The sequence below is a fragment of the Leuciscus leuciscus genome (assembly GCF_965113295.1).
Source record: "Leuciscus leuciscus genome assembly, chromosome: 23".
Classification (NCBI taxonomy): domain Eukaryota; kingdom Metazoa; phylum Chordata; class Actinopteri; order Cypriniformes; family Leuciscidae; genus Leuciscus; species Leuciscus leuciscus.
Genome location: NC_138747.1, coordinates 4,676,556 through 4,691,325, shown reverse-complemented (window position 1 = coordinate 4,691,325; position 14,770 = coordinate 4,676,556). Strand labels below are relative to the sequence as shown.

General features: G+C 36.7%; 1 protein-coding gene across 1 annotated transcript in view; it reads left to right on the top strand.

The window, feature by feature from the left end:
• epha8 (eph receptor A8) overlaps positions 1 to 14,770 on the top strand; it is a 179,797-nt gene that overhangs the window by 75,199 nt on the left and 89,828 nt on the right. The window contains exon 14 of the mRNA XM_082155779.1: positions 4,625 to 4,701. The gene's annotated coding sequence lies outside the window, so the exon portion shown is untranslated. The remainder of the gene's footprint in view (positions 1 to 4,624; positions 4,702 to 14,770) is intronic.

Below are 14,770 nucleotides of genomic sequence, written 5' to 3'. Positions count from 1 at the left end.
TTTTTTTTTTTTTTTTTTTTTTTTAAATCATCATATTAGAATAATTTCTGAAGGATCATGTGACACCGAAGACTGGAGTAATGATGCTGAAAATTCAGCTTTGCATCACAGGAATAAATTACATTTTAAAATATATTCAAATAGAAAACTGTTATTTTAAATTGAAATAATATTTCACAATATTACTGTTTTTACTGTGTTTATGATCAAATAAAAGCAGCCTTGATCAGCATAATAAACATTAAAAAAAATCTTACCACTTCTAAACTTTTAAACAGTGAACATACACTATTATATTATTATTTTTGAGCATATTTTAAAAACATCAGAACTTTTATGGTGCTTTTGTCACTTTTGCTGCCTGGTTGTAAAAATAAGCATTCACTTTCATTGTTTGGAAAGGAGAAGCTTGAACATTCTTAAAAATAAAATGAAAAAAAATAATACAGATTTGATATGACAGAGAGTGAATAAATAATTATTCTGAATTTTTTCGCCCAGTTGTAACTTTTGTGAAGTAAAGGAATCCACAGAAAAACTTTATGGATTCAAGAATATGGTAATTTCATGATTGGTCAGGAATATTTTTGAATTGTAATTTTTCTCCATTCACCTGTCATTGGCGGGGTAGGTTAATTTTGGACTCTATCTGTATAGACGATCACCTTGTGTTTTAAAAAGCAAAAGCAAATTTTAGCTATAGTTGCAGACAGTGAACCCAAATTGACTTCCGAGTGTTTCACCACTCAAAAGTGCTGCACTTTAATTGGCCGTGACATGCGGTTAAGCGCTCCAGGTTTCCTCTCTATCCACCTTCAAACAGACATGAAAAATAACCCATAATGCGCAACAAAGCAACAAACCCAGCACAGATATGTATAAACATGACTCATATTGGAGTTGTTTTTGTCCTAACCACTGTTGTTGTGTAGATTAGGGTATGTGAAAAGCACCGTGCGGTATTAGCCTGCTACGCGCTAACTGCTGTCGCACTGCCAAAAGCCTGGAGTCAATCCGTGTCTCTGGAGCTGCGTTTGGATCCGGGCGCCTCCAGATGAACTTTCCCTCACCCTGCCTCCCACAACCGCTGTGACTGCCACTAGCTCGCTTACAGGCCTCCTCTGAAAGTGACAAAAAGCCTCTGCTGTGTGGTGACGGGCCTTGTTCTGTCTCTCTCCTTGTCCACCCCCATTTCCCATTCCCACTGTTTTTCTCACAAGAATGGGAAGCATAAATGTGTGTGTGAGTTTAAGACAGCGAGAGAGAATGAGAGAGAGCAGGGTGTCTCTGTCAGCTCAGCAGAAATCCCTCCCTAATGAAGTCCTTCCTGTCACCTATAGCGTCTGTTTACTTTGTTCTTCCATTATTTTGCATAATATATGTGCATATAGGCTTGTTTGAGCGTGCGTCTTTGAGTCTCAGACTCTCAGCTCCAGCCATATGTGACCGAGATAACAAGTTCCTCAAATTAATGATGCTGCCGTAAACATATTTTTGGAGCCATGCTAAGTTCATTACATATAGGCTGTGTGTTTAAGTGTTTGGCTTCCTGAATATCACATTCTAGTAAAGGGATAGTTCACCCAAGAATGAAAATTTCGTCATAATTTACTCACCCTAAAGTTGTTTCAAACCTGTATGAGTTTCTTTCTTCTGTTAAACACAAAGAAGATATTTTTAAAGAATGTTGGTAATCAAACAGTTTACGGTAGCCATTGACTTCCATAGTAGGATGAAAAATACAATGGAAGTCAATGGTTACCATCAACTTACCAACATTCTTCAAAATATCTTCTTTTGTGTTCAACAGAAGAAAGAAACGCATACAGGTTTGGAACAACATGATGGTAATTAAATAATGACATTTTTAATTTTTATGTTATCTATCCTTTTAAGAAAATTTGTAGAATTTTTAGATTGGTGCTTGGTCCAGTTTCTGTACCCAAGGAGGTAATCCTGCGGTTGCCCCTGGTGGTTATGGGCATGAATGACACCTTTCTTTGAAGAAGGGATCCTAGTCATATCCCAGATCGAAATGTCATAGAGACTCTTTGACTTGAATGGCTAAGAAACCCACTAGAACACTCTAGCAACTGCATAGAAATGCAATGAAAACCATTTATAACACCATAGGCAACAACATCTGGCAACTGACCACAACACTTTAGCATTTCTTGTTGGCAGCTTTTGCTCGGGCAAGCCACTGACATTTACTGTGTGAAAATGTAGTTGTGAAAGCTACAGCTGCTAACTACATGGGCAACAACAAGTGACTAATTACCTCAGACAACAAAAACATCACGCCTTCCTTTCTGCTTAAATAGCTTTACTCATTATTGAAGAGTCCACATGTTTAAGATCCTCTCAGGGTCTTTAGAGAGCCGCAATCAATAGGAAACAAGTCGGATAACCTCCAATACACCCTCAAATGTCTGAAACATGAGCTGTGCTAACATGTTGATGCTTCTGATATCTCTGATCCAGGGAGTAAAGGTTCAAAGTGCCTGAGGCCAAAATGAAAGTAGATTTTCTGTTCAAATGTGAATGGTGTTTAGCGATAGAAATGCGCTACGCTACCACAATGCTAGGGTGTTGTGGGTGGTTTTCAAAGCATTGCTAAGGAGTTTCTATGGTGTTTTGAATTTGAACCCTTTTGGGAATGTTGCAAAATTGCTATGCTGTTGCTGTTTTTTTTTTGGCGGGTTGCCAGGTGGTTTTGAAACCCCATCCCCAAATCTCTCCGACAGTCTGGCCACTAGATATGGCTTGTGTCCTTCAATGAAATGTAGCTAAATGAACATTAACACATCCAATTTACTTGGCAGCCGAGGTAACTCTATCGCCCCCTTGCTGATGTTTCTTTAACAACAGCAGCACAACACTTCAAGGAGAATGTGAGCTTGCAGTGCATTGGTCAAGCATTCTCGTTTGAGTGGGTAAAGTAGATATCTGGCCTTAGGGTTAAAGGGTTGTTCAGGTTTGGTCAGTAATATTTAGTAATATTAGTAATATCAGAATTGTATTTTGTCATGCTGGTTGAAAGTCTCTTCACATTCTGATAGCAATCACTGTTAAAGTGGTCTAAATGTGTTTATATATGTATATGTGTATATATATATATATATATATATATATATATATATATATATACACACACAGTGCTATGCATAAGTTTAGACACCCATGCTAAAGTTGACTAAACATAGGAATAAAAAATCATCTTTTGGAAATTGAACTTAATGCCTTAATTTAAACAAATTAGGAAAAATCCAACCTTTAAGGACACCAATTTTCTTTGTGAATGAATAATGTATCGTAAATAAATACATTTTCTTCCTTAAAATACATGGTGCATAAGTCTGGACATCCCTATGTTAAATTCCCATAGAGGCAGGCAGATTTTTATTTTTAAAGGCCAGTTACTTCATGGATCCAGGATACAATGCATCCTGATAAAGTTCCCTTGGCCTTTGGAATTAAAATAGCCCCACATCATCACATAGCCTTCACCATACCTTGAGATTGGCATGGTTTTATTTCAGTTAGCCTAATAGCTGGTTTGATTTGCATTGAGAGATGATCTTATGGAAAGTAGGCTACTCCATGCCAATCTCTAGGTACATTATTCATTAACAAAGAAAATTGGTGTCCTTAAAGGTTGGATTTTTCCTAATTTTTTTCAATTAAGGCATTAAGTTCAATTTCCAAAAGATGATTTTTTATTCCTCTTTTTAGTCAACTTTAGCATGGGTGTCTAAACTTATGCATAGCACTGTATATATGTATATATATATATATATATATATATATATATTGCATATATATGTACAGTAGGCCTATATATACTTTAAATGTTATACTTTTAACAGCCAAATTCCCCGAACACATCCAGCTACACAATCTCGATCATATTTTGAATGAAGAAATCATTATAATGCAGCCAAAGATAATTTACAGGGAACATAAATATTTAATTTACTTTCCGAGTCTTTTGGTTCATTTGTCATGTGACACACAATGAATGGATCGTTCGCGATCGTTACCATAGATATCAATGATCGTTACTATCAACGCCAAAACGAATCTCCAGCAGTCAGGTGGTACAGGTCAGTGCTCTTTAAGTTGTTTATGTTCATGATTATTATAGTAATGTTATGAGCTTTGAGACGTGAGGTAGTCATCATGGCGCTTTTGTTTGCTCCCTTGCTGTATGCGTTCATGTATTTTGAAGGAGGCGTGGCTTTGGAGACGCTCTGAAAGGAGGGTGGGATCTTATGCTTTCAAAGCTAGCTTGCTATTGCTAGCCTCTCTGAAAATGACCTACCTTTAACGCTCCTTAGCATGTGTCACTAATTCAGTGAGAGCAGCACATGGTGCTCCATCTAAAAGTTTCCCAGTTGATTGAATCAGTATAACTAGTTAAAGCAAAAGTGTGATTCTGTCCTAAAAAAGCTAATTGAAACTGTCTTTCTTAACCTGGATGAATGGATATGAAACCCGACTGTCATCTCAGAGTGATTAATCATAATTAGGAAGCCATTTAGTGGTCATACTTCATAGCAAGATGTCATGTCTCTGCCTCTGATAAAGTGATAATTAACCCCTAATCATCTTCTTTCTCGAGGTGCATCACCTTTATGATGACGAATATGGAAACTGGACAATTTGGAATTGCATCCAAAACAAATCAAACAACTGAAGGTAAGAGACGCGCCAGTATCATGAAAGCCATTTCCAATATATATCAACTGAATGAAGAAAATGTACTTTGAACCTTTTTTTCTTTTTCTTTTTTAATTTAAAAATATTTCTAGGGTGACAGTATTAAACTTTAATAAACACATGCACACCCACACAAGGGATTATTTCCCACACAAGGGAAATTAATCTTTGAATAATGTGTTTTAACCATTCATTTACATAAACTGTCTGAACGAACTGATTTACTAAAAAGATTTATGACTCACTAAAAATAATCAGAGTTTGCAATGCTATCAGTTTACGAGCGTGTGTTTTCGATTATTTCCTTCGTTCAAAAAGTTGCTTGTTACTGGAAAAAGCTGCTGTTTTTGAGTTGCGGTCATTCTATAAAATGCTATTAAGTTGCTATACTAACATTTCCTAAAGTAATTTTTTACTCCTTTTTTTTACTCTTAGTGGGTTTTAATTTTGCACCTTGCCTGAAAGTCTTCAGATGCACTGAATATTAAGTTCCCAGTTGTGTGAGTTAAATCCACGAGGGCAACGGTGCTAGCAGACGAGCACACATGACTACACCGTATTTACAGTTTGTAAGGATTCTTCCCGAGTGCAGTGTCACGTTCAATAGAGCCGGGAGCTAATTTTCACAGTCTATGAGGAGGACGGCTACATTAATCACTACTTTGAATTTTGAATCCTGGCACTTTCACGCAAGGCGGCTTTCCATGCCTTTGAGGGAGATAAGGCAATCTTTCACCATCTCTAATAGAATGAAAAAAGAGATAGGATGAAGCAGATCGAAAATGAGGGTGAGGGTGGATGAGGAGTTTGTCCACCCTTGATTTGATCCAATCAGGCTAGTGGACCATTAATTTACAAAATAGCTAACAATGTGTATTACTCATAAAAGCCAACCTTAAGTGCTTGGATGGACTCGCGGAGTAAAGACTCTATGCAAATGTGCAAAACAATGAGATAAAAATAAATGAAATAATAGAAAATCTCTGAACTCAGAGAGATAAGCACTTTATGACTTTCCCACCGACGGCTTCGGCGGAAAGAGAGACTCATTTGCTGTGATGTGTTTCCACAATTCAACAACAAAAGATTCTCTTTATAACTGAAACGTACAGTGAAAACACTCATTAATATGCATCAAAGAGAAAACGTAATAAAGGCACAGACTTCATCTTATTAGGATCATATGAACAGGCCTTCAGCAAACAGTTTAGATGGGATTGAAGCAACATATGCATTGTGGTGATTCTTCAGTGAGGGGAACTTTTAGGTTTTTGTTTTAAACAATCTTTTTGGTTTTGAAAGATAGATTATAATGTTTTGTTTTGTGTCTCTTTAATACCTTTTCCTAAATTTGGGAAGTGCCAAAAACTTTAATGCCAGAATTACAGAATTAAACCAGCCATTGTTTTGTCATGATCGTGATTTAAATGTTGACTTCTCTTGTTTCTTCTTGGTCTGCGGATAACGAAAGCCATATATATATATATATATATATATATATATATATATATATATATATATATATACATATACAGTACAGGCCAAAAGTTTGGACACATTACTATTTGTAATGTTTTTGAAAGAAGTTTCTTCTGCTCATCAAGCCTGCATTTATTTGATCAAAAATACAGAATTTTTTTTTATATTGTGATATATTATTACAATTTAAAATAATTGGTTTTCAATTGATTATACTTTAAATTATCATTTATTTCTGTGATGCAAAGCTGAATTTTCAGGATCATTACTCCAGTCTATCACATGATCCTTTAGAAATCATTCTAATATGATGATTCATTATCAAAGTTGGAAACAGTTCTGCTGCTTAATATTTTTTCATAACCTGTGATACTTTTTTAGGATACTTGGATGAATAAAAAGAAAAAAGAAAAAGAAAAAAAAAGAAGCAAATGTTTTAAAAATAGAAATCTTTTGTAACAACAATATACACTACTGGTCAGTAATTTTGGGTCAGTAATTTTTTTTCTTTCTTTTAAAAAAAAATAAATCAATACTTTTATTCAGCAATGATGTGTTAAATTGATAAAAAGTGATCGTAAAGAATATTTATATTATTAGAAAATATCATTTATTTTGAATAAATGCAGTTCTTTTGAACCTTTTATTAATCAAATATATTAGGCAGCAGAACTGTGTCCAACACTCATAATAAATCAGAATATTAGAATGATTTCTAAAGGATCATGTGATAGAATGGATCTCACATGTGACACTGAAGACTGGAGTAATGATGCTGAAAATTCAGCTTTGCATCACAGAAATAAATTATAATTTAAAGTATAATGAATTGAAAACCAATTATTTTAAATTGTAATAATATATCACAATATTACTTGTATTTTTGATCAAATAAATGCAGGCTTGATGAGCAGAAGAAACTTCTTTTAAAAACATTAAAAATAGTAATGTTTCCAAACTTATGGCCTGTACTGTATACTGCTGTATTCATTGGCAGACATAATCAATAGCCTTTAACTTTGCACTTTTTTTCTAAGAACTTATCAGAATTTATTTGGTTTTTATGTACAGTTTTGAATAGAAAATATCTATAAAGATTTACTGTCACAAATAATAAGAAAAATTCAAGGCTGATTAGAATTCATAACTTCTGATGAATGTTTTAACACAGATGAAACATACTTTGAAGAAGTTTTGTTTTTCAAGATCTCAAGAAGTCAGAAATGAAAGAATCGCCCATTAATGAGAAACAAAGACTGTCTAGACTGTGCTTTTGTGATTATGATTAATTTCTGACTGAATAAGCAAAGTCCTCTCGCTATGGTTAAAGAGCTGAAGACAACGTAATAAGATCAGCGGGTGGTAACCTGTCATGGTCGTCTACACACTTCACGCTTGGCCTATAATGTGAGATGCTAGAGGTGTGTGATTTTTGCAGAGGGCTTAACTTTGAATGTCACATTGATCACACTTGCTGATTCGGCTGTCAGGAATGTAATTAATGTCGTTTTAGATGTTCTCAAACTGTCATCGTGATAAGAGCTACAGATGTTCTGCATTGGATCTGTGACACACAGTGTATTTTTACCACACTCACGTTGGCATTTTTATTTTTAATGGGCAGTTGACAGTCATATTAGCATATTACTTTCTGCACATTGATTACTTGATTACCAATTATGAGTTATGAGAAGCGGAAAATGGAGGCTTCATGGAAGTGCAAATTAAAAATCAGTAATATTAATGTCTTTTTGATAAAGGTTATGTTACATTTATGGTCTGTCTCCCATGGTTCATCATGTTTTTGGTTTAGTCCTGTGACCCAGTTTTCCCCAGTCTTCCCCAGTCTGTCTAATAGTCATCTCCTTCACCTGTGTCCTGTTAGGGCCCTTTCACACCTACCTTGCTTGGTCCGGATTTTCTGACTTTTCAGTTTGGTCCGGATTTTCTGACTTTTCAGTTTGGTCCGAATCAAAATTACAGGTGTCAAACCTCCCCCGGACCACGGTCAAACTGATCAAACTGAACAAAGGTTTGGTTCGTTTCTAGTGTGAAAGCATTTTCTGTATGGTTCGGATTTTCAGACCATTTACAGGAAGTTCCGGTGATTCCCGCGTAGCCTAAACCAGGGGTTCTTAACCTTTTTGATGTCGGGGCCCAAATTTTACAGTACAAAGTGGCCCAGGGCCCATTCAAATATTAGCACTATTGATCTCACCCTTGGTTTGATTTGTATTCAATAACTAAATGAAATCCACTTGCAGTTTAACAGTTTATTATTCATGTGTATGTAAACCTGCACATACAAGATGCCAAACACACAACAATTCATGGAACAAATCAATCTGCATCAAGAACAAAGTTAAAGGCTCAAGTCAGGCATATTTAACACAAAAATCAGTTAGATTTGACAAATTTTACTTACAAAAAAATATAAAATGTATATAAATAAAAATAAATAAAATAAAAACAATAAAATGTGTTGCTAAAATAAATAAATTCAAAATAATATTTTTCAAATTAAATAAGTTGTAAATGAAAATTGAAATAAAGTACAAATGAAAAAATATAGCTTTATAATCTGCAAAATAATTTGATAATTGTTTCAGCAGTCTACATTTTTGCATGGCAGGACCTGAAGTTGCTCTTCATATCTGTTATAAATGAACAGTAACAGTCACAACGGTCCAATTTGAACAAGCTACAACTCCCAATGTTCCCCTCCGGACCGCACATATCCGCAGAAGCAGGTAAAACCAACTCCTCCGCTATCGTGAATGCTTTCTAAGGGGCCGATCACACCTGATGCGTTTTTTTTTTTTTTTTTTTGCAGTGAGAGGCGCCTATTTTCAATTGGTTTCCTATGGCAGCGAGCGTTCTGCGCGCTGTTTATGTGCCTGCTGCGCCTCGCGTTTTTGAAGTTGGGGGAAAAAAGCAACTCGTCGTCATCGCGTTTTTTTCCACTGTCCAATCGAATGAATGGAGAGGTGGGCCTTCCGTTTTAGTGATGAAAGCTACAGTTGCTTGAACGCCCGGAGAGTGCGATGGAGGATAAACTTGTGGTGTTCTCGCGGGTTACCAGGAGCTAAACGACTTCACGAACCGTAACTACCACAATGTTAACAGAAAGTAAATAAAGTTAATAAAAGGCACGGCAGATTTGACGTTTACTTGACTGACAGGACAGCTTTTTCAGTGGTTGCCTAGCAACATAAAAAATGCAGCGCACGGCTCGATCTGTGTAATGGTAAGGCCGTGTGTCCACCAAAGCGTTTTTAGCCAGCTGAAAACGCTAGGCGCTCTGCTAAAAACGCTCAGCTGTGGGCGCTTGAGAGCGTTTTGGCAGCGCAGCGTTTTTTCAGTTGAGACGGTTGAGACCGAGACACTTGTTATGATACGGAATATCCGCGAAAGTCTTACTAGTATCTCATTTCACACATATTTTGTTTCTGTGTTGATTCTATATTAAAATGTCAATACAATGTAATGTATTTTCTCTGGCTCTTGATTTTGTTCCGTTATTATGCTTGTTGTTGTCATCTGTTGACAAGCAGAATCATGTGGCGGACGCGGTTGGTCGGTGTGGTATTAGTCCCGCCCCTCCTCCACTGTGATTGGACGGTTGGGTAAAAAGTGACAGTGATGAGCGCTGCGTTTTACCAAAAGTTGAACATTCTTCAACTCTCGGCGACCAGTAAAAAACGCAGAGCGCTCAGCGCTTCGGCGTGAAAAAGACGCTCAGCGCCTCGTTACGCTCATGGCGTTTTAAAAACGCGGCGCTCCCATTGAAAACAATTGAAAAAACACGCCAGCCGCGAGTAAAAACGCTTTGGTAGACACACGGCCTAAGTGCTGTGCACCTCGCGTTTTCGAACCTGAAAAACGCGGCAGTGTGATCGGCCCCTAACTGAGGCATTACTGCCACTAGTGGTGGGATGGTGTATTGTAACTGTCTCATGGATAACAGTGGTCATTCTGGTGTCTTCAATTGATAACTTGTTTGGTCCCGCGGCCCTCGCGGCCCACAGGTGAAAAACGTAAAGTTTTTTGCGGCCCTCCAGGTGGTTAAGAATAGGTGGCCTAAACAACTGAAGAAGAATATTGTCATATATGACAATGAATGAATATATGAATATATGACAGATATATCTGTCAGTCCTGCCCAGCACACACACACACATTTTTCCTGCGTCCTGCCGGCAACGATAAAATGTTCGCACAACGAGGACGTTCATTTGGCGAATTTTAACTAGCCTCGAGTATAGTTGGTGCTGCAGGGAGTAATGCCATAATAATAAAAGTATAGTGGCAACGATATGCGTCTGTTCATTCATTCTTGTCAAAGTTATCCGCCGAATTGACAACACATTGACGTCAGACGAACGTCCGTTTACAGACCAATCAATGTCAAGATCGAGCTCATATAGATGATGACGACAGGACGCAAGTACGTCATGTAAAGTTCTTTAGTGCGCTCGCATAATTGCAATGTGAAACCAAACCAAAACTAACCGTGTATTGATGTATCAAAACATGAACTTTGGTTCGGACCTTGGTGCGGATTTTCAGGTGTGAAAACGCCCTTAGTTATCTAATTAAAGGAACCGTATGTAAGATTGTGGCCAAAACTGGTACTGCAATCACTTTCAAATTACTGTAGAGAGCGGTGTATCCCCTCCCCCTCCCCCTGTCTCGAGGTTGCCAGATAGGCTGCAGGATCCAGCAGGAACGTAGGCTGCTACGTAGCTGTGGTAACTAGAGCAGAGCTGGCAACCCGGATGCCGAAACACTACTGACTTCGTGATTGGTAGATAGGTGGAGGGTGGAGCATCAGGCCAAAACACAACATGACAACATCAACATCAGTTGAGGGCTGCAACTTCACTTCTTTAAGTTCCTTTTGTTTGCTCTGTGTATTTAGATGTTTAGTGTGGTTTTCTCCTGGTTCCTGAGTTTTGTCATTAAAGACCATTATCATCATCATCATCATCATCATCATCATCATCCAACTCCTATTGTGGCTATTTCCACTACCACGTTACGTAACAGGTTATGTACATCAAATTATGTAATTTTTTTAAACATTTAAAAAAGTACCGGCATTTAAAAAAACAACTTTTTTTTAAATAAAATTAATTAAAAAGTATAAAATGTATATTAAAAATATAGAATAAAATGAAACATAGCTACTTCTGATCAGTTACATATTTGAAAACATGACTGTTTTATAATTTTTTTTAATTGTAAATACACATTCAAAAGTTTACTAATGTCATTGAGATATTGCTTATGTACAGCAAGTTGTTAAAAATTATAGAAAAATGTAGGGAATTATAAAAACTTCCTTTTATTAAGGAATATATAAAAATGTATAAATCAAATGCATAAAAATAAATAAATATAGAATACAATTAAACAATATTGTGACTTAATTAGTTAAATGTTTATATTTTAAAGTATATTACTCAAAATTACTCTTATTTCAAGATCCATGAAAATTTGATTTCCTCCTGAAAAAAAAAAAAAAAAGATGGTCTGCTAGTCTTAGCTGGTTTAATCTGGTCTCCCAGCCTGACCAGTGCCAGGTGACCCACTAAGACCAGCAAAACAGCTTAGGATGTTCATCATACAGCATCTTTCATTGAAATAAAAATTATTTCTCTGATTAATAAACTACAAGGACTGCTGCTTTTAAATGTGTGGTTTTCTCATATTCGGAATTTAGGCTTCATTTAGCACTGAAACAAGCAAAAATATAAGCTTTGTTAATGCCATTTGACAAATTTGTGCCTGTTATTTTTTCCATGAACCTTCGTTGTTGTGCATGTCTAGCACTAGCTTGTTTTTTTGTGTCATAGCGATTTCTGGTTCTTTTTTTGTACCTTCGTCATGGTTAGCAGAGCTGCAGGGCTTCCCAATGTGATTAGCTTAAAATTGGCTCTGAATCCCGCCATGGAGAACGTGATTTGCTTGTGCGTTTGAAGTTGGCGGAAATTTTAGGAAGCCTTTGAGTGGCTTTTTGAACTGAATTTGACCCGTCTGTTCCATCCTTTCAATGTTTGGTCTGGCATTCGTAAGGCGTTTGATTAAAACTTCACATTAGCCTTTGATGAGAACAGGCTTCTCCTTTGTAGCGCACGCTCCATCTGGAGAACCGGCCACCATAAGGTTGGCATCTTCATTGTGACATGCCCACATGCCCTCCAGCCACTGATAAAGGGACAGTTCGGCCAAAAATATCAATTCTGTTGCCATTTACTCACCCTCGTTCCAAATCCACGTCGTCTTTTTCATTTCAAGAAAGAAAAATGTAAGAATGTGGCTGCTCTTTTATTAATAATACATACATTACTCTTATTTATATATATATATATATATATATAATTTTGAAATTTTTTTTTTTTTTTTTTTTTTTTTTTATTTAATGAAACTAACATCATAAAGTATGTTTTTTTTGTTTTTGTTTTTTTTGTTGCTTTTTTACTGCGCAATAATGGAGCTATACTTGACTCTTCTTATTAGCATATAAAACAAAACAGCTCCTTGGACAAAATGAAATACAATATTGTAGTAGTAGGCTAGTTATAAACAAAGGTTTATTTTAGTTCAGATTAATATTTGAGGGCAGCAATTGTATTCATAATGTCAAAATAAAACAGAAGTAATGTTACCTGAAAGCATTATAGCCCACTATTCCTGACAAACTTCCATACCTTGCAGTGAGTGTTACTACAGTAAATCCATTCCACGGTGAATGTTGCTGATCTGTGGACACTGGATAGTTCATTCATGGCACGATGTTTCTTCCTGGTTTCCACGTCAGCGCTGTTTGATCCGTTAATAACAGAGAAATGTGCATGTTTCTGACTAGATCTCGCAGCGATGTTATTACTTCAGTGGCGAATTCAAGAAACATTTGAAATTCAAATGCTTTCTTTACTGGTCTGGATCTCTTAGCGCTGTGTGGTGTTGCTTGATCAGGCTCGCGCATAGGGCTCGCGAGTCCCGCTTCACAGGTCAAAACTGATAAACGGTCCACACAAACACAATAAGAGTAGCTCAGCTTCGTTCCTTACATTGCATTTGCCAGTTGATGTTGTGGTCGCGCCAGCCTCTATGAGCGCGCTTGCCACCCGCGACGCGCCTTCATTTGAAATAACGAAATTTTGGTCGGCAGAAAAAATGGTCCAACGAACCGTTCGGTACGTAATGCGTACCGAAAACCGAACCGAAAGCCTCGTACCGAACGGTTCGATACGAATACGCGTATCGTTACACCCCTAATATATATATATATATATATATATGTATATATAATATACACACACATTTCTGTTGTATTTGATGTGAAATTGGACCTGAACCTTTTTTTTTTTTTTTTTTTTGGTAATATATAATTTATATTCTTTTTTTGAAGTTTATTCTGCTCTTATCTGCTGACTGGAGCTTTTTAAGCTTCAAAAAGGCACAAAAGTACCATAAAAGCAGTCCATATTACTTGAGCATGAAATTATAAGTCTTCTGAATTCATATGACACAAAAGGGTGAGCAAATGCTATAGTATTTAATTTGACATTTTTGGGGTGAACTATCCCTTTAAAGTTTCCAAACACCCAGAAAAGTCTTTTGAAAAGCATTGTCAGGGAAAAATAGCTAAGCGATGATGTAACGGCAACAAGAGAACAACAAGTCCTGCCAGTAACAGATGACGCAAGACAACAATGCATGCCATGATGTGTTAATAAGAAAAACATTGTGTTCAAACATAATTTTTTGCTTAAAATACATTCATCTCATCTGTTTTCTTGGCATGAGCGTGATTCATCGCAATACTAATTGCATTTATTATGTTTTCTCCATAAATGGGTGAATCCATTAGACTACACAAGCGTGTTGCTGCAGGTTTATATATAGCAGCCACTCAGTGTCCAAGACCCGTGTAGTGACCCGCACCATCTGCTGCCACACAGTGCCACAAAATGGCAGGCCGCAGGGTAGCCAGGCAGGTAATTCAAGGCTGGCGCGTGCCAAGCGCACTGCCCGAGCGTCCATCAAGCGCACAGGAACGTCAGGTCCCCAGCAGTGCTTCTCGTGCACCAGTATGTTGGAGTTTATTAAACACTTCGAGTTAGTGCGGGCCGAAGCACATGACAGCACATGTTGCTTGAGGGATATGGCTGAAGAAAAGTTCAATTTAGCCAGTGAATGTAACCAAACTTTCAAAAATATCATTAAAGAAAGTAACGTTTATTTTTAAGAGCACTAAAGTCAGCGTGAAATGGAAACTCACCGTGTCTGTTTTCTAAATGCATGTTATATCGAACACATTTTTAATGATCATCAGACTTCCTCCATCCAATCAACAACATTGATGACAACAACAATCATCCCTACATTTGTATTTTTCTCTCTTGAATAATACGTGCGTCACAATACGGAAGAAAAGATCTTTCGCTACTTTTGTTACATCAAGACTTTAAGATATTTTTGCATTGGGATGTAATTTTTCCCATGACAATCAAGCACATTAAATGCAAACATGAATATTAATATTAAGATTTTATTTTAT